The 26,965-nt window shown below is 43.6% G+C and overlaps 2 long non-coding RNA genes across 2 annotated transcripts; one reads left to right on the forward strand and one right to left on the reverse strand.

The window, feature by feature from the left end:
- Positions 6,393-8,645, reverse strand: LOC102165115. The gene is made up of 3 exons (XR_306327.3): positions 8,546-8,645; positions 8,004-8,107; positions 6,393-7,842 (listed from the first exon to the last, which is right to left on the reverse strand). It is a non-coding gene; the product is annotated as an uncharacterized LOC102165115 (long non-coding RNA).
- LOC102163665 lies at positions 15,489-26,006 on the forward strand. The gene is made up of 3 exons (XR_002336585.1): positions 15,489-15,622; positions 23,413-23,593; positions 25,685-26,006. It is a non-coding gene; the product is annotated as an uncharacterized LOC102163665 (long non-coding RNA).

The raw sequence follows: 26,965 nt of genomic DNA on the forward strand, positions 1-26,965 counted from the left end.
TTTCTGCTGTACAGCAGTCGCCTTAGTCGTACATGTATATACACCTCTTTTTCTCCTGTTCTCTTCCATCGTGGTCTATCCCAAGAGAGAGGACAGAGTTCCCTGGGCTGTAGAGTAGAACCTCATTGTTTATTCATTCTAAATGTAAGAGTTTGCACAAAAGACTCATTTTCTTTGCATCTGCCTTGCAAAATTTGTAGAATGACATTTATATTAGTTACTCCCCCCAACGAGTTTTGTTTTACTGCAATTACTATTCTTAGTTCCAAGCAAAACAGAAAATCGAAGTTAATCTAAGAAGCTACCAAGTCGTGTTTTATATGCGTTACACCTAATGACCTTTTTAAATATTATTAAAGTACCAGCCTAGTAGTCTACCTTACCATTCCGGTTTTGATTTTATGGTATATAAACACACTTTTAAAGACTTCTTTCCTTATCCTAGGAAAAACTGTGAGATTTGGATTATGTAATGAGCTCTGATGACTATTTATTGAGAGTCTACCGTGAGCTAAACACATTTCTTCTAAACACCGTGTGATAATTTGATACTCACAAGAGCCATTGGATGTAAATGCTACTCATCCCCACATTTTCTTGGGTAACAGATGAAGAAACTAATGTTCAGGTAGATGGAGCAATTGGACCAAGGAAGGAACAATCCCTAAGTGGATTCAATCCATCCCTGAACAATTCCCCAACTAGTGCTCTTTCCGATCCTGTAAGAGGCTGCCTTCCTTCTCACGGTGGAGGACATTGTATTTTCTCTTGTGAGACAGTTGTCTTAAATTTTTAATTTGAAAAGAGCTGAGGTAGGAGTTTCCATCGTGGCTCAGCGGTAATGCACCCAAATAGTATCCATGAGGATGCAGGTTCGATCCCTGGCCTCGCTCTGTGGATTAAGGATCCAGCGATGCCATGAGCTGTGGTATAGGTCACAGCTCGGATCTGGTGTTGCTGTGGCTGTGGTGTAGGCTGGCAGTAGCTCTGATTCAACCCCTAGCCTGGGAACTTCCATATGCCACAAGGGTGGCCCTAAAAAGACACCCCCCCAAAAAAAAAGGTGAGGTACACATTTAATAAGCCTCAATGTTTTCCAAAATAAGCTTCCTAAGGTCTCTAATTACATATGCATGACCTTTGATGTTCTTTCATTGAGCTTGAATTCCAGAAGTCTATAATCAATACTCTCTACTCAAAAACGGCAGTATTTTAAGCTTCCAGAGTATTCTACTGTGGTTTCATGTGAGTCACAGTTGGGGTGATGTGGAGGAGGCTTGGTTTCAGCCCACCGTAGCCACTTGAGGGGCCAGGACTCTGAAGAAGAGAAGGCTGGCAAATAAGCCTGTCCTGTTTGACGGCAAACGATCAGAAAACATGGGGTGGCCTGCTGGTGCCCCTGCCACTGTCACCCACCAAGAGACCACCTGGATCTCTCGTCCTTGCTCCGTAAGTGTCTGGGAGTGAATCCAGATCGGTCAGAGCCTGGGAGCAGGTTAAAGGCCTGATTCCCTCGGCTAACATAGGAGCCATGCAGGAGACTCATGGTTTCTTGATGTATAAAGTGAGTTATTTGGACCATGAGGCCTTTCATTTTCTCTAGTCTAGCATACAATGCCTAACACAGAGCCCAGCCATACACTAGGAACTCAAATCTTGAACAACTAAATGTCTGAGACTTTCAGTATTTTGAAATGGAGCATTTTTTTTTCTTTCTTATGACTATTTTTGAAGGTCAGAATTGTCAGTATATGCGGCAAAGATCTGCTAAGAAGCTCTCTTGCTGGGGGTGGGGGGGGTGCTTTTCAGGAAAATCACGGATGCAGTTTATGTACTAAGAAAATCTATTTTGAGGGTATTCCCTGGTGGCCTAGTGAGTGACCAATCCAGCATTGTCACTGCTGTGGCTCAGGTCACTGCTGTGGGGTGACTTCAAACTTCTGCATGCCATGGGCCAGCCAAAAACAAAACAAAAACCAGAAAACCTATTTTGAGGGGAAATTTGCCAGTCTTACATTCCTGGCAAAGTGAATGACAGAACCAGATAAATGGCACATACACTCTGACGAATCCTTCAGAGTTCTATCACTGTGTTATTGACTACAATTAAATACCATGGGATCTTCTAGGAAACTGTGGATTCAAAGATACGAAATGTGTGGATGAAAACCCAGCCTGTTTTACATGAACTCTTGAGCTGTAAAACTCCAAATTAGGATCTATAGAACATCAGCAACACATGAATACACAGGGGCACCATAACTGCCAAAAGAAAAAGGATGAAAATGTCCAACAAGATTTTTCATTGTATAAGTATTTATTACAGTACAGACTTTAGGCGAAGCACTTTTGTTTTTTTAGCAGGAAAAACATATTTTTCTTAATTACAGACACTTCCTGTTAGCATTGTCTGGTAGGTCTCAAGGCATCTAAATATGATCTGTCAGTCTGTAAACTATATAAGTTATATTAGTTATTTCATACACGAATTCTTAATTTTTTTGATTCACAGATCTCTTGAAGGAGATAAAGCTCTGGATCCAATTTTCAGGAAAATAAACAGTCACACAAAACTGTGCCCTAAATTGCAGGTGTTCAGTTTAACAATTGTGTAACTAGAAGCTACTCAGATCTTTAAATATAAGGATATTTATTACTTGCTATTTCACGTAATATAATACATATTTATCTTCTGCAATTGAATCGTTTGAGATTATCTTGCCAAAGGAATCACATTATATCATAATTTATTACAAAATCGAATTTACAGGGGATAAAAATAATTTAAACTTTATTATCTAACTAGTAGGGTTTCACTGATCTCCAGTGGGTAACGCAATAATATAATAAAAACCAGTAAACAAAAAGAAGAACATTTTCATAATGAGCAAATTTAGACTGTATTTGGATTTGAGGAAATTTTTTCTACTGAGCATCATATATCAAAATACCATGAAACAAGAGAATATAAAAACTTTTTAAAAATTCATTTTGCTTTGGGAGTTCCCATCGTGGCCCAGCAGAAATGAATCTGACTAGTAACCATGAGGACACAGGTTTGATCCCTGGCCTTGCTCAGTGGTTTAAGGATCCAGCGTGGTCATGAGCTGTGATGTAGGTCACAGACGCGGCTCGGATCCTGCATTGCTGTGGCTGTGGTGCAGGCCGGCAGGTACAGCTCCAATTCAACCCCTAGGCTGGGAACTTCCATATGCTGCAGGTGCAGGCCTAAAAAGACAAAAAAGAAATTCAGTTTGCTTTGGAGTTCCCTGGTGGCCCAGTAGTTAAAAGATCCAACATTGTCTCTGCTATGGCTCAAGTCACTACTGTGGCGTGGGTTCGATCACTGGCCGGGAACTTCCACAGGCTGAGAGCGAGGCAGAACAATAACAACAACATGGCAGTTTGCTTCTTTTAGCAAAAATGATTTCAAGATCATTACTCATTTTAGACCCTTTGCTGGATGGTAACATTTGTCTAATTTTAGGGGCAAGGAACCATTGTTTAATTCCATTCCTTCACTTTGTCAAAAACCCTCCCTCATCTCCCATGAAAACATGGACGGTCCAGGCTCAAAATACCTCTTCCAGGAGTTCCCGTTGTGGCACAGCAGAAACGAATCCAACTAGGAACCATGAGGTTGCAGGTTCGATCCCTGACCTCACTCAGCAGGTTAAGGATCCGGCGTTGCCATGAGCTGTGGTGTAGGTCTCAGATGTGGCTCAGATCCTGCGTTACTGTGGCTGTGGCATCAGCCGGTGGCTACAGCTTCCATTAGACCTCTAGCCTGGGCACCTCCCTGTGCCTCGAGTGCATCCCTTAAAAAAAAAAAAAAAAAAAGGACAAAAGACAAAATATATATATATCTCTTCCAAACTCCACCTTGACCTTAATGCCTTGTGCTACTGAAGAACAGCAAGAATTCCTTCCCAGGAGAAGCTTCGAGATAGGAGGATTACCACATCTGGCATATTTGTGGGTGGAAATACAGGTTTTTAAAGGAGCTGGTTTATCTGATTCATCTTTCTGTCTTTCCCGCATGACAGCTCCCTGGTGACTCATTCAGCAAGAGGCTGATTAGAGACAAACACACACACACTCTGTAAGGTTCCAGAACTTCAGCCTTGCACATAATGCACACTTTGTATAATGGTCGACAGAAACAGCATTCTTCCTTCAAAGAGCAGCTGCTCCATGTTCTTGCAGAGAAAGGCAATTCTTTTCTTGTTGCTTTTTTCCCTGTAAGTTAAAAGCAAACACTTGCCACCTGGACTCTTTCTGGCCTTTGGCTTCTGTTTGATGCTAAAGTAGCCTGGTAGGCCAGTGGAGAAAAAAGTAAGCTCCTAGGACCCAGACTAAAAAAAAAAAAAAAAAAAAAAAAAAGAAGGCTCGTTCATGTTTTGCTCCTCTTACTGAAACAAGCCTTCCCCACATGAAAGCTTTATGATTTCAGCACCAGCCAGTACAATCAGTGAGGTCAGCCAATCGAATTACTTAATCCCAGACCCATATATCTTTGAATTTTTCCAATAGTTGTACCTGTGGCGTCTTCTGTTGTTGTTGTAGTTGTTGTTTGGCTGCACCTGCAGCATATGGATGTCCCCAGGCGAGGGGTCAAATTGGAGCTGCAGCTGCCAGCCTACACCACAGCCACAGCCACACCAGATCCAATGTGTGTCCACAACCTACACCACAGCTCAAGGCAATGCCAAATCCTTAACCACAACGCAAAGCAAAGGAAGGTAAATAATCCCCAAGACTCTCTTCCATGTTCAAACCTCAGAGATTTAAGAGTAAAGTGAAGAAATGAACCTTCATGGGGTGCTGGGATTTACTCCACAGGTTTGCGTTAGGTCAAAATCTACAAGTCACACTGGGGACAAACGAATGAAGCCAGCGTGAAGGATCTTAAGGCAGTGAACATGCCTTCTGGGATCATCGCACGTTTGTCGGAACCCACGGGAGGCAAAGCACCAGGAGTGACCTTGGGGTAAACTGTGGTTTCGGGGAATAACCGTGGGTCCGTGGAGGTTCCACGGTGTTCTTTGAAGGGAAGGTGGTGGAATGCTCTTACTCTGCCATTTCGCTGATGGCCCTGTGTCCAGAGCCTGGCACGCCCCTTCCCAGGGTCCTTCTACAGCAACTAACTTTGGAGCCCCCTTGCTGCTGGGGGCGGGAGGGGGGGGTGGGGGGGTGGTTAGGCAACTGCCTTTTAAGCAAACATCGCAGTTTATTCTGAGGCAAGTAGTCCATGATCCACGCTGTGAAAAACCAAGGACCTCAGGCCAGACCTGTCCCTTCATTTTCCTGTTTTTGCCTTTTAGGTGGTACAGTACGGCTGAGTGAAAGATGAACACCGAATAACAGAATGACTCCTTATCGAAAAGACAGTAGGACCTCCCGTCTTTAGGCCTCTGTCACTGACTATGACTGCAGAGGAGAGCAGGCTTAATTAACTGAGAACCAGCCAAAGCTATGATCAGTACGACGTGACTGCTAAAATGGTTATAACATCACTGGGGAGAGGAAGGCCACAGAAAAGGAGCTTTTCAGGCAAGGAACGAAGAAGGGGGATGGCTTCACTTGCCAGGAAAATAAAAGCTATTCCTTCTGTCCAAAGAGGCTTTTGGCAAAGAAGCCCTGGAGCCAACACTTGCCAGCGACAATAGCCATCGGCAATTCTAATCACCAGTCTCCAGTTAGCCGAAGGGTAGGATCTCGAAGTGTGGGCCCCGGGCCAACAGCCTGAGTATTTTTTGGGACTCCGTTTAAAAAAAAAAAAAAAAGTAATTTCCCAGACCCCTTCCAACCCCACTGATTGAGCAAGAAACTCTGGATTAAAAAGCCCAGCAAGCTATGCTTTAATAAGCACCTCCTCTGAGAGGTCGGCTGTGGCTAGAAAGCTGTTATCAAGAAGATAACAGATGAGTAAAACAATTGTTCCTGTCTTTAACAGTGGAAAAACACCTTACTTAAACCAGAAGTTTTGCAGTTCCCATTGTGGCTCCGTGGTTAACAAACCTGACTACTAACCAGGAGGCTGTGGATTCGATACCTGGCCTTGCTCAGTGGGTTAAGGATCCGGCGTGGCTGTGATGTAGGCCGGCAGCTATGGCTCTGATTTGACCCCTAGCCTGGGATGCTCCATATGTCGCAGGAGCAGCCCTAAAAAAAATAAAGACAAAAAACAAAACCAGAAGTTTTAGGAACAAGCACCCTGACCATGTTGGACCTCAGCGTCCTCAACCACAACAAAAACCACAGAAGGTAAGTGATCGCCAAGACTCTTCCGCGTTCAAAGCTCAGTGACTTAAGAGACATTAAATTTGTAGCCAAAACATGGCCTCTGGACGCTGGCACCAATTAAGTCCCTGAGACAGAGTTTTGGGTGAAGCAGAAAGAACAGCTTTATTGTTTTGCCAAGCAAAGGAGGCCACAGAAGGCTAATGCCTCAAAACTCTGTCCTCTCTTGAGAGGGGACAGCAAGGGGTCGTATAGGTTTAGCTTGAAAAAAAACAGGGCTGTCGATAAGGACTGGGGTGCCTGCATTCTTCTCCTTCCACAGATCGTTTCAAAGTCATCAGGGCTGGAGTCAGATGGTCTGGTGATGGTGTCTGGTGTTGGTGAGGGTGTGGAGAAACTGGACCCTTTGTCCACTGAAGGTGGGCACATAAAACAGGGCAGGTGATTTCCGAGAGACAGCAGTGAGTGGTGGCTTGAAGCCAGATCTTAATTCCCTGCTCAGGAAGTGAACCTGCGCGGCTTGGGTGAAACCAGGAATCCCAGCCGCTAGACCAGCTAGAGGTTACAAGCTGAATGGCCCTGATTCTTGCCCCCTGTTGAAAGCAAGAATGTTTCAAGGAGGCAAAGACTGTAAAAGCAGGCACAAAGCTTATTGTTGGAAACACGGTGGAACATGAGGGCGCCTATTTGTCTGAGGCAGAAGCAAAGCAGTCCTACACACCCAAAGGCGCATGGGTGTGGGCGGTCCCCCTGAATGAGGAGGGAGCCAGAGAGGTGATTAAAACCACTTATGTGGGGCAGTTCTTCCTGGTCTTTACCTTTGGCCAATTACCTTGTTTTATTTTTTCCCACCTGACTGGACCCAGGGCCCTCCCCAGTCTGTTGTGCAATTTTGGCCAAGATGGATTCCAAAGCAAGGCATGATGGGAAGATTATCCAGACTTACTATGGCCTGGCACCCCCTCCGTCTCTGACCCAGAGGGGTCTCTCTGTGCATGTATAGCCGGGGGTCTCCCTGACCCTGAGGATGGGAAGTAGGTGACCTCTTGGTCTTTCGTCCAAGCAGGGCTCAGCCCCTCTTCTGATCCTGCCATTACCCTTGTTTAATAGTTCACAGAAGACAAGTACCAGTTATTTGCCTTGTGCCTGTTGTTATTCCTGCCTTGGAGGCTAGGCAGGTGGCTGGTTGTAAATACTATCCTTGTGCCCATCCACCTCCTGCCTCACAGCCACCATGGAACACGGTGCGGAGGTCATTCAAAAAATTCAAAGTCCAGCTAACATGTGATCCAGCATTCCCACGTCTGGGTGTATATTCCAAAGCCTTGGAATCAGGATCTCAGAAAGTTCTTTGTACTTCCATGTTCACTGCAGTGAACAGCCAAGATGTGGAAACTAAATTGTCCATGCACAGATGAAAGGTTTAGTCTTTCAACAGCAGGCAATGTCTTGACCTGCAACACCATCAAGAGCGTTGAGGGCACCAGGCCAAGGGAAGTGAGTCAGTCACAGGACAAATACTGCAGGATTCCACGCCCAGGCAGTATGAAAAGTAACCAAAGTCAGAGAAGCAGAGACTAGAATGGTGGTTTCCAGGTCCTGGGGGAGGAGAAAATAGACAATTACTAAGGAATAAGCATAAAGTTTCAGTTACGCAAAATGTATCTGCTGGATAACATCGTGCAGCCTCTAGTCAACAATGTATTGAATCCTAGGCTTACAATTTTGTTAAGAGTAGCTCTCATGTTGGCTGTTCTTACCTTAATGTGACATAAAAAGCTGGCGATTCGGATGCAGGCTAACCTCAGAGAACCTATAGTGCAGACAGAAGTCAGGAGCCAGCTCTTTCCATATCATGCAGTGACTGAAAGGAAAAATAAAAAGCTCAAGTAGTTACAGGAAAGGATGTAAGAAGCTCTAAGGGAATAAAATCTCCAACGCAAACCAGATTTACATTAAAGAACCGGGTTATTTTCAGAGAGCTGAATCGGATGCTTTAACCTTTCATAGCATCCTACACCCAGCTCTGGTCGTTGTCTTCCTCCCACGGGAAAAATCCTTCGATTTAATTAGCATGCCAGTTTACAAAGTGGGTTCATACACACGATCCCATTTGATCCTCATAGTAATCCATGCAGTAGGCAGGGATTACTTCCATCTCATTCGGGAGACACTGAAACAAAGAGATTAAGAGATTTGGAGTAAATTGCACAGCTCTGAATTAGTAGAGCCAGAACCTGAATTCTAGACTTTTGCTCATTCCCTAATCCATGTTGCCTCGTTGTTGACTCAATTTACCTACCTTCCAGAAATTCCTCCTAAAGGATTCAGTGTAGAATTTCTCAAGCCTGACGCTATTGACGTCTGGGGCACTGAGTTCGGCTGTTTGTTGTGGGGGCGGTCCTATGCTTTGTAAATTGAGCAGCATTTCTGACCTCTAACCACTAGATGGCAGGAGCACTCGTCCCCCAAATGGAAACAACCAACAAGGTCTCCAGACATTTGCTAAGAGTCTCCAGGAAGGGATGGAGCATAAAAATCCCCCTGTTGAGAACACCTGATTTAGTTTAACTAAACCTCCATCAGAATCAGCTGGAGAGCTTCTTGACCTGCAGATGGCTGGGCCCCGCCCCCTGAGTTTCTGATGCAGTCGATCTGGTGCAAGGCCTGAGCATTTGCATCTCTAACAACGTCCCCAAGTGGTGCTGATGCGGCAGGTTCAGGGACCACACTTTGCAAACCACCTGACGACTCCATTCATGAAGTCAAAAAGTGTATCCCTAAAAAGGATGTTTGTTGTTTAAACTATCTCGGGACAAAAACAGTGAATAATCAAAACAAAGATTGCCTTGATCCAGAGCCCACAGTTGTAGAGACATCTTCCAACACATCCAAGGTGAAGATGAAACTCAAGTGAGGGCTCCATCATTAATACATGGCCCTTGACCATTATTTCAACAAAGAGTACCCCTAGGCACCTGAGTGGAAAAACCCCTCCTACTTCTTACTTCTCACACCACTTTATGCAATTTTAAATTTGATTAGACCTTCACATCTCTCTTGTGACTCAGGAAAGAGGACACGGTGGCTCTTTTTGTTTACCACTGTCCTAGAGTTAGCAGGCCAGATCAAGAGATGCAGTGAGTAATACTCCCCCTCTCAAAATTTTGGAAAGGATCCTATTTTATACTGAATTTAAAGTGTTCTCTCTGTGAGAGAGAGAGAAATTCCCAAGTTCTGGTTGCAAACTTTTGCTAGATGTTATTATTCAGAGGATAAAACGTATCTGTTTCTGAGGGTAAAAGATTCTTTGTCATCACTTCCCAAGTTTAAAAGAACTAGGTTTCATTCAAGATGTCAACTTCTACCTCCTTAGTTTCTTTTTAAGGTAGATTTTTAAATTATTTTAAAGAGTTTTTATTTTATAACTCTGAGACTTCTTTTTAGAATTTTGAGTTTTAAAGTCAGATTTCTGAAGGATGATTTAAGAGATTAAAGTTCGCCTTTATCCAAAAATGATAAAGTTTTCTAACGCTGAGGAAATTGCTCATCATAAATACTCTTGACACAGTAGGAAAACCAGGGAAGGGAAATCATTGCCTATAAAGTGCATTTCCTGGCCAGTTTACACAAGCAGACCTCAACTCTGCCAAGCAAGGTGGTTTTCAAAGAGTCCTGAGGCAGCTGAAGATTTGAAAAATAAAACATGTCTCTAAGTCCTTGATACTTAAAATATAGCCCAGGAACCAGAAGCATCAGTTATCACCAGTGAACTTGTTAGATATGCAGGGTCTCAGGGCCCATCCCAGACCTATCAAATCAGAATCAGCATTTTAACCAGATCCCCACAGGAGTCACATACATGCCTTACAACCCGAGAAGCGCTGTCTAGATAAAGCTGGCAAGTCTCCAAAATAGAGTTATTATTTAGGAAATAAAAAACCGTGGAGAACAGAGGAGGCCAGAACCAATTCCTTTTACAAAGTAATCCAGACCTATTCCAGATGCTCACAAACATTTAGCTTTAAGATATCTTAGAACTGTTTTGTCAAAGATACATTGTGTATACAAAACTCTGATTTTTTTAGAAACTAAATAACTTAGAGGGGCATGACTGTAAATAAAAGAAGTTAAAAGAACGTTTCTTTTTTATGGCTGAGTAATATTCCATTGTGTGTATCTACCATGTCTTCTTTACTCATTCATCTGTTGATGGCCATTTTAGGTTGCTTCCATATCTTGGCTATGAGAAACAATCCTGCTATGAACATCGGGGTGCAGGTATCTTCTCAAATTAGTGTCTTCGTTTTCTTCAGATGTATATCCAAGAGTGGAATTGCTGGATTGTGTGGTGGTTCTATTTTCAATTTTTTGAGGAACTTTCCTACTGTTTTCTATAGTGGCTGTACTGAGTTGCTTTCCCACCAACAGTGCACAAGTGTTCTCTTCTCTCCACATCCTTGTAACCCTTGTTATTTGTTGTCTTTTTGACAACAGCCATTCCATCAGGTTCGAATTCTTCCACCTTAATAGAGAAAGAGTGAGGTTTGTGTAATGTGACTAGAAATTCCTTTACTCTGATGGTGCTAATTGAAATACTACAAATACATTTCTGTTGCCTACCTTCCTTTTGAGATCGAGTTTAACATTTTAAGAACTAAGCATCCATGTTTTAACAACCAATAATTATGTAATTATAGCTTGTATATTTTTAAATGATTGAAAGGGTAACAGCACAGGACAAATGTCTTATCATTAATTGAATGTTTGATAGGAAAAATAGCAACATGACTCAAGGTTAAAGCAGGGAAAATTTACCAAATTACTTCTTTGACATAAACTCACTCTAGATTCCATTTAACTAGGATATAAAATGCAAAATGGGTGACTCAATCAAATGCTAGCTTCCCAAAATAAGTGTGTTTTCATGGGAATCTTCAATGGTCTGCCCTCAAGAAGTACCTCAAGCCCCAGCCCCCTGGCTCTTCCCTTGAATAGTCCTCCAGCCAGGCTGTGACCTTGTTAATGCAGATTTGAGCCTTGACCTGCTTTGACGAGCCAAAGAGATCCCTGAAAACCCTGCTGTTAGGAGGCCCCCAATAATAGCCTGAAGACCAGTCTCACAACCATTATTTCCAGAAGATGGTTCAATTCCTTCACTTTCTCCTGAAATGTCTCTTGTATGGTTCTCCCCTCCCCCGATCCCTCCCCGACTGACCAACTGGTTTCACTATGACCGTCACTTAGTCATAGAAAGTGAATCTAATCCCCTGAAATTTACCCATCGGGAAAAGGAAGCTGAGACAACGATCTAGATGACCCAAACAAAGGCTTCAGCTCTATCTGCCTAATAGGAAAACAAAACAAAACAAAACCCAGACTTTGTGATTATTTGGTAACAAAATAAAGTCAAAAAATCTAGGCATTGCAATGCCCAAGGTGGATTTTATCTTAAATTGTCCATTTTTGCTGTCTTCAACTTAAACAAATAGGGGAGTTCCAGCTGTGGCTCAGTGGGTTAGGAACCCAACTGGTATCCATGAGGATGCAGGTTCAATCCCTGACCTCGCTCAGTGGGTTAAGGATCTAGCGTTGCCTCAACTGCAGCGGAGGTCACAGATGGGTCTTGGATCCAGTGTTGCTGTGACTGTGGCGCAGGCCTCAGTTGCAGCTCTGATTCAGCCCCCAGCCCAGGAACTTCTGTGTGTTCTAGGTGTGGCCCTAAAAAGAAACAAAATAACTAATGAAACAAATCATGCTTAATCTACATCTCCCCACAACAGCTTGGATATACTCAGACTCCATTGTCTGAATATTTGAGAGAAGTGTGTTTCTGTCTTGAAATGTCCACACAGCTCCCTTGCTTGCCTACCCACCACCGGCTTGTGGACTGCCTGAACAAGGCATTGCCTGAATCAGTCTCCTTTCCAACACAGAAATTCAGCAAGAAGGAGACGGCCACATCACCAGCACTAAAGTGACCTGGACGTCCTGGTAGTGTGTAACATGTAAATATTTCAGAGACAACCATGGAGTTTTTTGTTTGTTTGTTTGTTTGTTTGTTTGTTTTTAACGACTGAACCTGTTGCATATGGAGCTTCCCAGCCTAGGGGCCTAGTTGGAGCTGCAGCTGCCAGCCTACACCACAGCCACACATCAGATCCAAATCACATCTGCGACCTACACAACAGCTCATGGCAGCCCTGGATCCTTTAACCCACTGAGTATGCCAGGGATCAAACCCACATCCTCATGGATGTTAGTAGGATTCTTAATCTGTTAAGCCACAATGGGAACTCCCTCGTGGACTTTTTTTTTTTTTTTTGTCTTTTCTAGGGCTGCTCCCGAAGCATATAGAGGGTCCCAGGCTAGGGGTCTAATCGGAGCTGTAGCCACTGGCCTACACCAGAGCCACAGCAATGCCAGATCCGAGCCACGTCTGCACCCTACACCATAGCTCATGGCAATGCTGGATCCTTAACCCACTGAGCAAGGCCAGGGACTGAACCCGCAACCTCATGGTTCCTAGGCAGATTCGTTAACCACTGCGCCACGACGGGAACTCTCCCATGGACATTTTTAAAAGAAAATTTGAGTTGGGAAAAATATGTCGTGTGTTCCTTTATTTCGTGTCCTCAATACCGTGAGTCACGCACCGTGTTCCTGCTGAAGGGCCCAAAAGGGGGTCGGGAACAGCCTTTGTCTTCACCTTCCAGCAGGAAAGACAGGGAAGAAAATTACCCATCACTGTAGATGTTGACGAGGACTGTACAGAAAAATGCCCAGAAAAATGCCCAGAGAGCTTAAAGAGCAGACCCGGAGCCCTTGCAATGCTCTGGGCAGGGGGTGGTTGAAGGGAATTAGAGCTGAGTAGAGATGTGGAGAAAGATCTGGAAGATCAGTTGAGTGAGACGGAACCCGAATAATTAGCCTGAGGCTTGCACAGTAGTGATTACTAAGGGGTGTGGTTTATGTATTGACATGACTAATTCATCCCGAAGAACAGAAAGTACACATAAAGTGATTTAAGGACAGCTTTAAACCTGAGGGGTGTTTAAACACATTAATTTTACCCTTTTGATCCTTAAAACCCAAGTCAGCCTTGTTACACTTCTGTGTTTATGAATCTCCCAAGGTGGTTTCCATTAAATGTCTTATTTTTGAAATAGCTGTATGCTCCTATGTTTGTCACTCAGCCTCTCAGGAGCTTGCTCTCTTTACACACTGTTTCTCCACGTTTCTCTACTCCCTGAGGTTCATAATAATGAGTCAATGTGAAACCGTTACAAAACACTTCAAATTGCCCTAGAAATAAAAATTTCAATTATTATGATTAAATAATCCCTCTATGGAAAAATGGAGAGTAATTTGGGGCTGCTAACAAAGTTAAGCAAAACAATCTCCCCAAATATAATTTTCTTTTACACTTTTTCAATTCCCATTAATAGTGCTTGGCAGTTTAACATCATTTTTCTGAGTGAGTCATGGCCACCTCCTTTGTCTCTTTTTACAAGAAACAGGGCAACAAAGACCACAGCAGCCCCAGGACACAGTCCAAAGGGAGCAAGCCTTGGGGTGGAGGCGAATCGGAACAGAAGCAACAGAAAGAACCGTTCCAGAAATAGTCAAAAAGTAGAAAACTGAAACCTACCATGAGAGCTTTGTGAGAGAATACATACTATTCTAGCCACATGAGAACATAGAGTCTATTGACATTCTAATGGAACCACAGTGATATATATGTACAAATCATAACAGTCTCTCTCTACATGAATACATAGATAACTATGTAATGCACACATATATGCACAATATACATTTATACAGCTAACATAATACGTGTATATATAGTTATCTATTTGTCTATGTATACAAAGTATATGTACATACATATTATGTATACATGTACATGTATAACACACACATATATAGTATATGTATTGTGTATATGAATATACAATATACACACATTTATTATATATGTAGTATATGTATGTGTATATATTATAGATTGCATATTACTATACATGTGCATATGTATATGTTTATTATATGTGTGAATATAATAAACATGTGACGTATATACATGTAGTATATACGTCACCAGTTTCACAGAGAAAATTTTGCAGATTTGCAGATTAAACAGGGAGGTTCTTTCACAGGATGCCTACCAAATCTTTGTGCCTGCATTAAGAAGATGTTGCTTCAACAAATGCTAAGGTATTTTTAAATCACTTTCTCGCATGAAATGTTCTATAACCCAAGAATTTAAGTTTTTGGAAAATGCAGGTCTCTTTTATCATTGAAAAAAACCCCTAAAGATTAAACATTTGATGTCCGAAGTTGTATGGTTAGCCATTTGTAAAGGTCTGAGTAGAATCTCTCCATTCTGACCTGTGGAGGATAACCTGAGAAAAGCTTGAAGCGGTTTCCAGAGGCGTTCAATTCGGGAAACCAACAAACAACCCCCCCAAAACAAAACCCAGAACCAACTCTATAATGATCACTGTTGCCTGGCCAGCAGCCACCGACCAGCCTTTCTCCCGATAGGGCCCCAAAGTAACTTCTCTGTACAATTCCTTCCCCGGGAGCTCAGAGCCAGGACATCCTTGCGAAGTCATTTTTCAGCATCCCACAAAGGGACAATCGAAACAAGGGAAAGAATCGCAAACCACAGAGAATGAAAGAAGATAAACCTAAAAAGAACCTAGGTAAGAAGCTTGCTACAAACAACAACAACAAAACACACACAAATGCCTATACCAGGGGCTTGGTAAAGTCAAAGCCTGAGGGAAATGACATGTTAATTGCAATAACGTGCCAAGAATGTCAACCATTAGAGAAACAGAACTAATGTGACTGTTTCCAGTGGCTACTTGTTTGCAGTTGCCACCTCCATCAGCGCCACCTACAATTAAAGGCAAGGATAGGAACTGTAGACATACATCATATGCCCCATCCTTCCCAGCAAGTCCGGGGGCCGCTGCCCACATGGGCCCAGAATCCAGCCATCTCTGGTGCTTCGCAGGCCTGCCTGACTGTGCGACAGAAGGGGCGAGAAGCTGGTGGAGGACGAGAAGTTGAGCCTATGCATCCGCATCTCCTGGAAAGCCCGTTTCCCCGGGAGACCACCCTGGGCCTGGTGGGGCATCCGGACCAATTAGGTTTTTACCCAGAATGCACGCGGCGCCGGGCGGAAGCGGAGAAGTGATGCGATGGGACGTGCAGTTAACCTTCAGCGGGAGAGGGAGATGGACAGAGCCCGGCCGGCCGGGAGGCGCCTCGCGCGTGGACTCTGCCCTCCGCCCTCCTCCCCCATCGCTCCCTGGACCACCGCGACTGTCCTTAAGGCGCAGGCCGCGGATCCCTTCCACCCCTGGTGAGTCGCCCTTGCGCCCCCAACCTCGCCCTGCGCGCAGACCCGCTCTGTCCCGGCCCGCTCCCCTGCTGGCAAATGCTGTTCTAGTTCCTAAAATCCTACCCTTCCTCTTCGTCACAGAAGCTATTTCCAGGCCAAGGTGCAGCCTCATGGCCCACCGGCTGCCCTCTGAGCCCCACACTCTGCCCCGCTGAGCCTTGAAGGGCATCAGGCCTTTCCACGATTCTTTATGTTGCTTTATGTTTTTGTTTGTTCTATGGAAAGAGACTCACAATGTCACTGTTGAAGGAACTTCAAAATGACAAGACCCCTAAGGGGGGGGATTTCTTTTTTAACCCAGCAGTCCCCTGGCTGGTAGTTCATAACCTGCCCACATACAAAATACCATGTACAAGATTACTCACTGCTGCATGTTTCCTGAGAACAAAAGGTCAGAAGCAACCCAAGGGTTCTTCATTAGAGCGTTGTTTAAACCCCGGGTTCACAGCCAGGGCTGATTCATTTTGGGCTGTCACAACTAGGGAGGGGACGGACGCCCTTGGCATTTAGTGGGTACAAGTCAGGGGTGCTGCTGAGTAAGCATCCTTCACTGCCAAGGACACCTTCCAGGAATTATTGCTGTGGAATGATTCCACGCAACACTATCCTACCCAAAATGTCCAGAGTGCCAAGGGTGAGAAATCCTGAGTTCAGCAGTCATACATGTAATGAATATCATGCAGCCACTTAAACAAAATAGGATAAAAACATCCATGGCATACAGATATAAAAAGATCTTTAGAGTACATGAAGTGGAAATAACGTTTGTGTAAGAAAAAAAGAATAAAGCAGTTCCTGATGTGGCTTAGTGGAAATAAGCCCCCACTGGTATCCATGAGAATGCAGGTTCGATCCCTGGCGTCACTCAGTGGGTTAAGGATCCAGTATTGCCTTGAGCTGTGGTGCAGGCCGCAGATGCGGCTTGGATCCCGAGTCGCTGTGGCTGTGGCATAGGCAGGCAGCTGCAGGTCTGGTTCAGTCCTTAGCCTGGGAACTTCCATATGCCGCAGGTGTGACCATAAAGAAAGAAAGAAAAGAGGAAAATACATGTATGTGTTTGCTTGTGTCTGCTAAAGAAACACTAAAGGGACACCTGGAATTGAGGAAAATATTACCAGAGTTCCCTGATGGCACAGCGGGTTAAGGATCTGGCATTGTCACTGCTGTGGCACAGGTTGCTGCTGTGGCTTGGGTTCCATCTCTGGCCCAGGAACTTCCTCATGCCACAGGCATGCCAAAAAAGAAAAAAAAAAAAAAAAAAAAAAAAAAGGTGACTACCATTGGGGATTGATTGGACTTGGAGCAGATGTGTTTGGAGACATAAGTGGGAGCAGCAATTCTCAGTGTAAATCTCAACATATTGTTTTAATTGGGAACCATGTGTCTTTTACCTTTTGTGTCTTAAGTCTATGTGTACCTACTTAAAACAACACACAAGGACTTAAGACACAAAGGTAAAAAAGAAGACATGTGAGGTCCTTGAGAATGAAGGAGTTATATTTTATTTATCAATTGTGTTCTAATCATCTAATCATCTAATCATTATGCTTTTTCTAAATAGACACAAAGTTCCATTAAAAGAATTTAATTCCACTCAAGCCAAATGGCTTTCACACTATAAGAACCTACATAAAGACACTTGTAAGTACTGGGCTAATTACAAAATAAATGAGATCATAACGTGTAGCCTTTGACCTCATGGAGGTTACAATCAGCTATGGAAACAAACACATAAAGCAGTTAAGGAACAATAGTGCAATCCTGTGGGTTTCTAAATGGGGGAAAAATGAATTTGTCACTATAGATTTTCACTATAAGATGAAAATGAGCTAAATGAAGCAGGAATACAATTTTTCAACTGCTTCTTTCATTGAGCACGCAAATTCGTCCTGTTGATTTACAAGGACGTCTGGCTTTGGTTCAGAGGTTTACTATTTTCGTTCATGAAGTGAGGCGGAAATGAAAACAGTGACATCATAACAAACTCCAGGGGAAAAAACAAAACAAGCCGATGCTGATTCACTTGAAATTTAACATTATCTAGTCTGGGCAAATGTCGTAAAGAACTGAGAGATTGCTGCCCCCAAGAGGTTCATCAAAAAACTCCAAAATAATAAGGATGACTCGTTTAATTTCAAGAGCCAAGCTACCGAGCAGGGAGGACAAGGGAGGAAGACTCATTTTACAAGGGGGTGAGACCCAAGCCCACTGATTCCAAGCCAAAAGGAAGAGAAAGTTGTCTGAGCTTCTAAGAGTGGAGAAGGGTTTGTAGCAAAAGAAAGATTGGAGAGTGAGTTCTTAATTAGGAATTTGTGATTAATACATACACACTGCTGTATGTGAGACAGGTAAGTCACAAGGACCTACTGTATAGCACTGTAGAGAACGCTGCTCAATACTCTAGTACGTACATACCCATATACTCTATGTCTATGCTGTTCCATATATACATATATACTATATAGTCAAAACATACATGCTGTGTGTATATGTGTAACTGAATCACTTTGCTGTCTCCCTGAAACTAATACCACCTTGTAAGTCAATGATACTCCCATAAAATTTTTTCTAAAAAGAGAATGAGAGAGGTCCCGCAGTGGTGCAGGGGGTGAGTGATCCAGCTTGTTTCTGTGGAGGTGCCGGTTCTCTGCCAGCCCAGTCAGTGGGTTAAGGATCCAGCACTGCTGCAGGTGTGGCCTAGGTCACAGATCCGGCTGGGATTTGATCCCTCGCCTGGGAATTCCATAGGCCATGGGGCAGCCAAAAAAAGAAAGAAAGAAAGAAAGAGAAATTAAATGCAGTGGAAATGAAAGCTTGCAGACAGAATCTCGGCACCATTGAGCTCTTTGTAAAGTCTGAGGTGGAAGGAAGAGAGGATGGGGCCCCCAACCAGCGAAAGACCATGAGACCCTCTGGATCTCTGGTGTGTCCTTAAGCCTCACCCTCATCAGAAATCTTACCAAGACAAGGAGAACTTGGTTGGTTTCCCATAACCTGGAATTTTAAGTCCCCAAATTCTGCTGCCTCAACTGGGAAGGGTATATTCAGGTTAGATCAAGTTGGAATTCCTATGTGAACATTTATCTCTGGCTGTATATATTGTACTTTGTAGGTTAACTAAACGCAGGGGAGGTACTGTTTCTCTGAAAAAAATTAATTTCAAATTACCAATTTAGAGAAATTTCTGAAAAAGCAGAATAACCCAGTAGAAAAGCTTTGGCCTTTGAGGTCAAAGAAAGAGTACATTTTAGTTATGAACCTGCCCCTTATTACCTGAGAGTTCGCGTCTCTGAACCTCAGTCTCCTCATCTTTAAAATATGGATAATACTTATCTTGCAGTATTGCTGAAATGACATACATTCTCCCCACATAAATACCATACATTCAGAGTTCCTGTTGTGGCGCAGTGGTTAACAAATCCGACTAGGAACCATGAGGTTGCAGGTTCGATCCCTGGACTTGCTAAGTGGGTTAAGGATCCGGCGTTGCCGTGAGTTGTGGTGTAGGTTGCAGACACGGCTCGGATCCCGCGTTGCTGTGTCTCTGGCGTAGGCCGGCGGCTACAGCTCCGATTAGACCCCTAGCCTGGGAACCTCCATATGCTGTGGGAAGCACCCTAGAAAAAGGCAAAAAAGACAAAACAAAAAACAAAAAACCATACAGTCAATAAATGGTAGTTATGTTACACAATCAGGATTAACCTGTGCTATATTATACAAATGTAGGATCAGGTTTAATTCCTGTGTCCTCATATGTAATGCAGACACCAAAGGGCTAAAGGCCATTGGGAAAGGGAAATCAGTGCTGGCAGAAAGCTTGAGTAGATGTTGTGAGTAAGTGAGATGAAGCCTGATCAAAGCTACATAGTTCAGTTGAAAAAATGCCATGACTCCCTGAAAGATTTTCAGAGATCAAAGATATAAAATGTGGGATGTGCTCAGGCTTGGTTGACGATTGGACTTTTAGGAAACTATATCCCAAAAAATCACTTCAGTCATGAGATTATATCTTCTAAATACAGTCTAGTCATCATGGTGACAAGTCCACATAATTCTGAAAAATAGTACTCTACTTTAAAGAGACATACAATTATGAATAAGACTCTCCTTACTTGATTAAAAGCTCTGTGTTAGTTTCCTGGGACTGCTGTAACAAATGACCACAAACTTGATGACTTAAAAGAACAGAAATGGGAGTTCCCGCTGGGGTGCTAGGGGTTAAGGATTCAACTGCAGCAGCTCCAGTCACTGTGGAGGCCCGGGCAGTGGATTAAAGGATCCTACGTTGCTGCAGCTGAAGTGTAGGTCTCAGCTGTGATTCACTCCTTGGCCTGGGAACTTCCATATACCGAGGGTGTAGCCATACCAATAAAAATTTTAAAAAAAGAAAGAAAAGAAATGTGTTCTGTCACCATTCTGAAGGCTAGGAGCCTGGAATCAGTGTTCAGGCCACACTCCCCCTGAAGAGACCAGGAGAAATGGCTCCTTTGCATCTTCTAGTTCCCGGTGGTTGCCACCTGCCTTGGCGTTCCTGGGCTTGTCGCTGTGTGACTCTGTCCGAATGTGGCTTTCCCCCTGTGACTCTGCCAGATCTTCCTCTCCTTCCTCCTATAAAGACACCTGTCACTGGGTTTAGGAGCCACCCACCCTAAATCTCATCTCTCTAGTAACGTCTCGTCTATCCCTGAAGGATCAAAATGTGACCTGTTTCGTGTTCCCTTGGCATAGCCTGTTACTTAAGCTAACAAAGTGAATGCATTCCTTCATGAAGGTCTGAAGAGCCTGAATCGCTCTCCACTGTTTGGAAGTAAAACTTCAGGTTTTTGGAGTTCCCTAGTGACTCCGTGGGTTAAGGATCCATTGTTGTCACTGCTGTGGCATGGGTTTAATCCCTGGCCCTGGAACGTCCGCGTGCTGCTAGCATGCCCCTCTTCCCCCACGCCAAATTCAGCTTATTGTCAAAAATCAATTATGGAAATCCTCCCTCTGGGTTCAACTTTGTTAGCATATTTTGATTTCCCCAATAAACTAATGAATCCGCATGTCCCATGAATTTTATCTCAGGTGTAAGTTTTTTTAGATATCTAGTTAAGAAACTGCCCTCTCTGGAGTTCCCGTCGTGGCGCAGTGGTTAATGAATCCGACTAGGAACCATGAGGTTGCGGGTTCGGTCCCTGCCCTTGCTCAGTGGGTTAACGATCCGGCGTTGCCGTGAGCTGTGGTGTAGGTTGCAGACACGGCTCGGATCCCGCGTTGCTGTGGCTCTGGCGTAGGCCGGTGGCTACAGCTCCGATTGGACCCCTAGCCTGGGAACCTCCATATGCCGCGGGAGCGGCCCAAGAAATAGCAAAAAGACAAAAAAAAAAAAAAAAAAGAAAAAGAAACTGCCCTCTCTGATCACTTTTTTTTGTCTCTCTCTTTTTTTAAGGGCTGCACCCACAGCATATGGAGGTTCCCAGACTAGGGGTTTAATCAGAGCTACAGCTGCAGGTCTACACCACAGCCACAGCCATGGCAGATCTGAGCCATGTCTGCAAACTACCACAGCTCACAGCAATGCTGGATCCTTAACTGGCTGAGTGAGGCCAGGGATCGAACCTGTAAGCTCATGGTTCCTAGTCGGATTCGTTTCTGCTGTGCCACAACAGGAATTCCTGCTCACTTTATACTGTCATTAAAACAACTACTATGTTTAGCTAGCAAAAACCTGTCCTTGGGAGTTCCCATCATGGCGCAGTGGAAATGAACGTGACTAGCACCCATGAGGACTCAAGTTCAATCTCTGGCCTCACTCATTGGGTTGAGGATCTGGTGATGCCGTGAGCTGTGGTGTAGGTCGAAGACGCAGCTTGGATCCTGCATTGCTGTGGCTGTGGCGTAGGCTGGCAGCTGCAGCTCCAAAGAGACCCCTAGCCTGGGAAATTCCGTATGCTGAGGGTGCGGCCCTAAAAAAAGCAAAAAACAAAAACCTGCCCTCACTTTCACACTTAAAATCCCTGGATCCCCCAGAAATAGATTATAAATGTGAAACACTTTACTAAACAAGAAAAGTACAATGCGTGTAGTTTGGTGTGTGCATGTGCCAATAGACTGATTTAACACCAAAGTGAAGACATTCTTAGCATGCCTTCCAGCTGAGACCAAACAGATGCCTTCCCGTTTGAGGGGGTGTCTAGGGGAACCATCTGAGCAGTCATCACCTACGGATGCTCAGCAGAACTCAGCATAAAACAGTGGGAAATTGAACTCCAGTAGGAAATTTACGATATTAGATTGTTTCTTTAGGTAGGTTCATACTTAGAAATACAGCCCAGGCTTGTTTTCTCAGAATTTGCAGCTCTCCAGCCAGAATGGTGGGCTGCAGAGATAGCATCCATAATGTGAGTCCTAGAAACCATTCATCCTAAATACTTATAAGGTGCCTGTTGTGCACAAGACACTCTGCTCAGAAAACCGAAGAGGCTTTGTATCAAAGACCTCTTGCAACTCACCTGCCTCTTAACACAGTGCCTGGCTTTGCCTCCTCACCGCGTGGAAGGGTCTTTACCCTGCGTGACATCTGCCGTGGGAGGGATGCCGCCAAGGTTGGGACCCTTCCTCATGCTTCAGCGAAGGAAGCTGTACATCCTGGAGAATTCAGCGAAATGGTCAGATTTGGGGGCGAGGGGGGGCAGTCCCTCAGCGGCGAAGGGCTGAAGAAGACGGAAAAGACACAGCCGCTGTGGGTGACAGTCCACCAGGAGCACGTGCCAAAGTTCCTTAGGCACATCTCATTGCATGGTTGACCCTCTGTGGTTCAAGGACAGTTCGTCCAGCTCTTCCTGACACTGAGCGCCTCCCTTCTGCTCGGGCGGGTGGGTACCAGCCGGTAGCATTCTCACGCTGCATGGGCTCCCTGGAAGTGCAGTCACCCTCATCCCTCTGCCCTTCCTTCTCCCTCCATCTCTCCGCCCCTCACTCTCACCCGTGTACCTGCTTTACAAGACGCCTGAGTCTCTTGTTTGTAAAAAGGAAAATGTCCTTGCGAATAACGCTTTTCCAGTCTATTCATTGTATCAGAAGAAACGATCTCCTCCAGTCTTCACTGCCTTTTAACCTGGGAGTTAACTTTCGCCAAAAAATATTATCCATTCCTTTTTCTTTGACAGTTGTGCAAGGGAAAAGGGAATCACTATACACATATGGGGAGTGTGTGTGTGTGTGTGTGTGTGTGTGTGTGTGTATTTATTCAATCTAAAGCTAATGAGCATCTGAAGTTCCCTCGTGGTGCAGCAGGTTAAAAATCTGGCATTGTCACTGCAGTGGTTTCAGGTCGCTGCTGTAGTTCAGGTTCGATCCCTGGCCTGGGAACTTCTACACGCCACAGGTGCAGTCAAATAAATAAATAAATAAATAAATAAATAAAACAATGAGCATCTTCACAGTAGGGAATGGTTACTGTAGGCTGCTTGGATGCCTCTATTCCATGTTACTCAGCCATTGTGCCCATTGAAATAGTATATTGAGAACCCCTTTTAAATTGAGCCCTTTGTTTGCACTGCATTTGCAGGGGGCTTTTAAATGCCAAATCCATGGAGTATTTGTTGACTGGCAGAATGAATAAAAATATAAGTAGGGACTTTTAAGGAAATTGTAAGCAGGTTAATATAGAAAGTGAATTAAGGCAAAGCCCATAGCTGGCTGCAAAATCGAATTAGAGTGTGGGTGTGGATCTCGAAGTTGACATTCTCATGCTGCGTCTTTGGCTACAGAGTAAGGATCTTGAAAGAGAACTGCTAGAGAAGGATTGGAAGGCGTGGAGGGGAAGATAAGACGGCTTTGCTACAACCAGAGCCGGAGACCAGCCTGCACCAGGCAGAGGTGAAGGTGGAGACCAACCAACAGAAGCCATGGTGCCCAGGGGTCCCCAGAGGACTCAGCGAAGGACCGTAGGTGAGGTGGTCACTTTACTGGGGGAGAAATTCTGGATCATGTGAATATCATGAGAAATGGTGAAGAAAATATTGGCAGTGGTCATATTTGAAGATAGCAGTGCAAGACAGGGAAACCGGATTTGCAGTTACAGAAAAGGAACCCAAGTTAGTTAGTCGCGTGGAGCATTTTGAACAAGACGTCAGAGTCACGTGGAAGCCAAGGGGCCAGCTCAGTAATTCTTTCTGTAGAATAAAAGTTATAGTGATTTTATTTGAAGCAGAAGCACAATTACATTAAATATAGCTATTGGTTTTTTCAATTACTCAATGAATTTTATTACATTTATAGTTGTACAATGATCATCACAACCCAATTTTATAGCATTTCCATCCCAAACCCCCAACCCATCCCCCCACCCTCCCCACCTGTCTCCTTTGGAGGCCATAAGTGTTTCAAAGTCCGAGTCTCTAGCTCTTTGTTTTACAGTAAATTAGGGCTTAGCACCAAATCTCTTCACCTGTATGAATAGATTTATACAGCTGAATGAATTAAATTGTAAATTTAATTTAAACTCGGTTTAAAAACATAGAGTTTATGGGTTTTCAAAAGGTTCAAAGACCTCAGAAAACTATATATAGAACTACCATATGATCCAGCAATCCCACTCCTCGGCAAATATCCAGACAAAACTTTCCTTCAAAAATATACACGCACCTCTATGTTCATTACAGCACTGTTCACAATAGACAAGCTGTGGAAACTACCTAAATGTCCATCGACAGATGAGTGGATTTCAGAAGATGTGGTACATATACACAATGGAATATTACTCAGCCATAAAAAAGAACAAAATAATGCCACTTGTAGCAACATGGATGGAACTAGAGATTCTCATACTGAGTGAAGTAAGTCAGAAAGAGAAAGACAAATGCCATATGATATCACTTATTTGTGGACTCTAAAATATGCCACAGATAGAACTTACCTATAGAACATAGACGTACAGACATGGAGAGCAGACTTGTGGTTGCCAAGGGGGCATGGAGGGTGTGGGATGGACTCTGAGTTTGGGGTTAGTAGATGCAGACTATTACATTTAGAATGGATAAGCAATAAGATCCTGCTGTATATCCTATCACTTGTGATGGAACGTGATGGAAGATAATGGGAGAAGAGTGTGTATATATGTGACTGGGTCACTTTGCTGAACAGCAGAAATTGACAGAACATTGCAAATCAACTATAATAAAAAATTTTTAAGGGAAAAAATGTTCCCAGAAGCCTAAACTTCTTAACTCCCACTTTGCCCTCATTCTGAGTTTATCAAGCTGCCCTGTGCTGCAGACTTTCAGAGAGAAATTTCTTTATGTTTCTCTATGAATTCATTTTTAACAGCCACGTGAATTCGGGTCATTGAAAATGGTGAGAGGAGAAACTTGCTTTTCTTTTTTTTAATTGACGTAGAAGGTTGTATAACTTAAGGTGTGTATTATATTGGTTTGATATACTTATTTTCTTGCAAAATGATTACTGCCCTAGCTTTGACTAAGCCTTTATCGTGTCACATAGTTGTTATTTCATTTTTGTGGTGAGGACATTTAAGATCTTCTCTCTCAGCAACTTTCAAGTATGTAATACAGGAGTTCTCATCGTGGTGCAGCAGAAACAAATCCAACTAGCATCTATGAGGACACAGGTTCGATCCCTGGCCTTGCTCCGTTGGTTAAGGATCCAGAGATGCTATGGTGTAGGTTGCAGAGGCGGCTTGGATCCCGCATTGCTGTGGCTGTGGCCTAGGCTGGCAACTGTAGCTCTGATTTGACCCCTACCCTGGGAGCCTCTGTATATACGCCATGGGTGCAGCCCTAAAAAGCAAAAAATAAAAGTATGTAATACAGTATTTTTTTGGCCACACCCGTGACATTTGGAAGTTCCCTGGCCAGGGATAGAACCCATACCTTACCAGTGACTCAAGCCGCTGCAGAGATAATGCTTGGATCCTTGACCCACTGAGCCACAGCAGGAGCTCCATATAATACAGTATTATTAACTATCATCAATATGATGAAATATATTATTAACTAAAATCAATTTGCTTTTCTTAAAAAGTCTTGGCCAACTTGAGCATCTGAGAAGCTATAAATTGAGAGTGGTAAAAATTGAGCAACCTTAACTGGAGAAAATTTCCACAGACCTCGAAATACTAAAGAATGCATCTGACCAGGGAGTTCACAGGCCCAGAGACAGCAGGTGAGTGGCCATGAGTTCTTCCTTGTTGGGAACGCTCTCCAGCTTCTGGTTCCATGAGGGAAATTGATAATTATGAGCCTTCAGGTCTGGTCTCGTCTCAGCTTTCTGGTCGTCTCAACTCTTAGTTGTGATTGAGTGATGTCCAGATAACAGGAACGGTTTTTACAAGTGAATTTTTTTACAAGTGAATTTTTACAAGTGAATTTTTTAGATTACTTTAAATCTCACACTTGTACCGGTTTTTACAAGTGTGAGATTTAAAGGCTTTGCATGCCATCAGATTTAGAGGATGCATAAGAGAAACCCATCATGTCAGTTTCTCAATGGTCACATTTCAATTCACGACTAAATTGGGGGTTGTTTGCTGCCAGTCAGGGATCAACAGGCACTTTGCTATATTTTGTATAGGAGTTTGGCAACTTCAGAAACCAAAAAATAAAGAAAGGGCGGGAGGGAGGAAGGAAGAAAGGGGGAGGGAGGGAAAGAAAAGGAAAAGAAACAGCCGCTTAACTTTTTTAGGTACCTATTTTCATTTTAGAAAAGACCTCTGTATTAGTTTCCATGATTGAGAATTACGTTTTTTTGCTTAAAAGTATCACAACACGACAAGAATTTTGCGCCTGTGGATATTCGTTTAGTAAGCTGATAGGTAGTAGCCTTGGCCGTAGAAAAGTTTGGCTTTAAGTACATTTCAGAAGTTTGAATAAAAGGGACGAAATAGTGCCCCACAGTCATTTAATTTGGGACCTCTAGGTGGGAGATTCTTAACCTGAGAGTCTTAATATTTTGTCTTATGTAAGTTGATCGTGGTAATAAAGTGCCCCTTTCGTGGTAACTAGGAGCAGTTTGAAAGATGGGGGTTTTCTTATCCTGAAACTGGATCCAGGCGGCAGTGTCGTGGGCAAGTCCTTGAGCTTTAAAAACACAGGAAGGAACTAGAGGGTTTCCTCCAACAGAGAGACACACCCCGTCTACAAGCTTCTCTGAATGAGAAGGTAAAGAGTGGAACCAGGGAACTTTATATATCCTGGACCCTAATTTAGCAGTAAGTAATCATGTGTCCTGTTGCATCTGAAGAGTTGTGTTGAATACGAATCGCTGTAATGCATTATTTTTACCAAAATAAAAGAAGGAACAGCT

The sequence above is a fragment of the Sus scrofa genome, chromosome 11 (genome assembly GCF_000003025.6).
Source record: "Sus scrofa isolate TJ Tabasco breed Duroc chromosome 11, Sscrofa11.1, whole genome shotgun sequence".
Taxonomy (NCBI): domain Eukaryota; kingdom Metazoa; phylum Chordata; class Mammalia; order Artiodactyla; family Suidae; genus Sus; species Sus scrofa.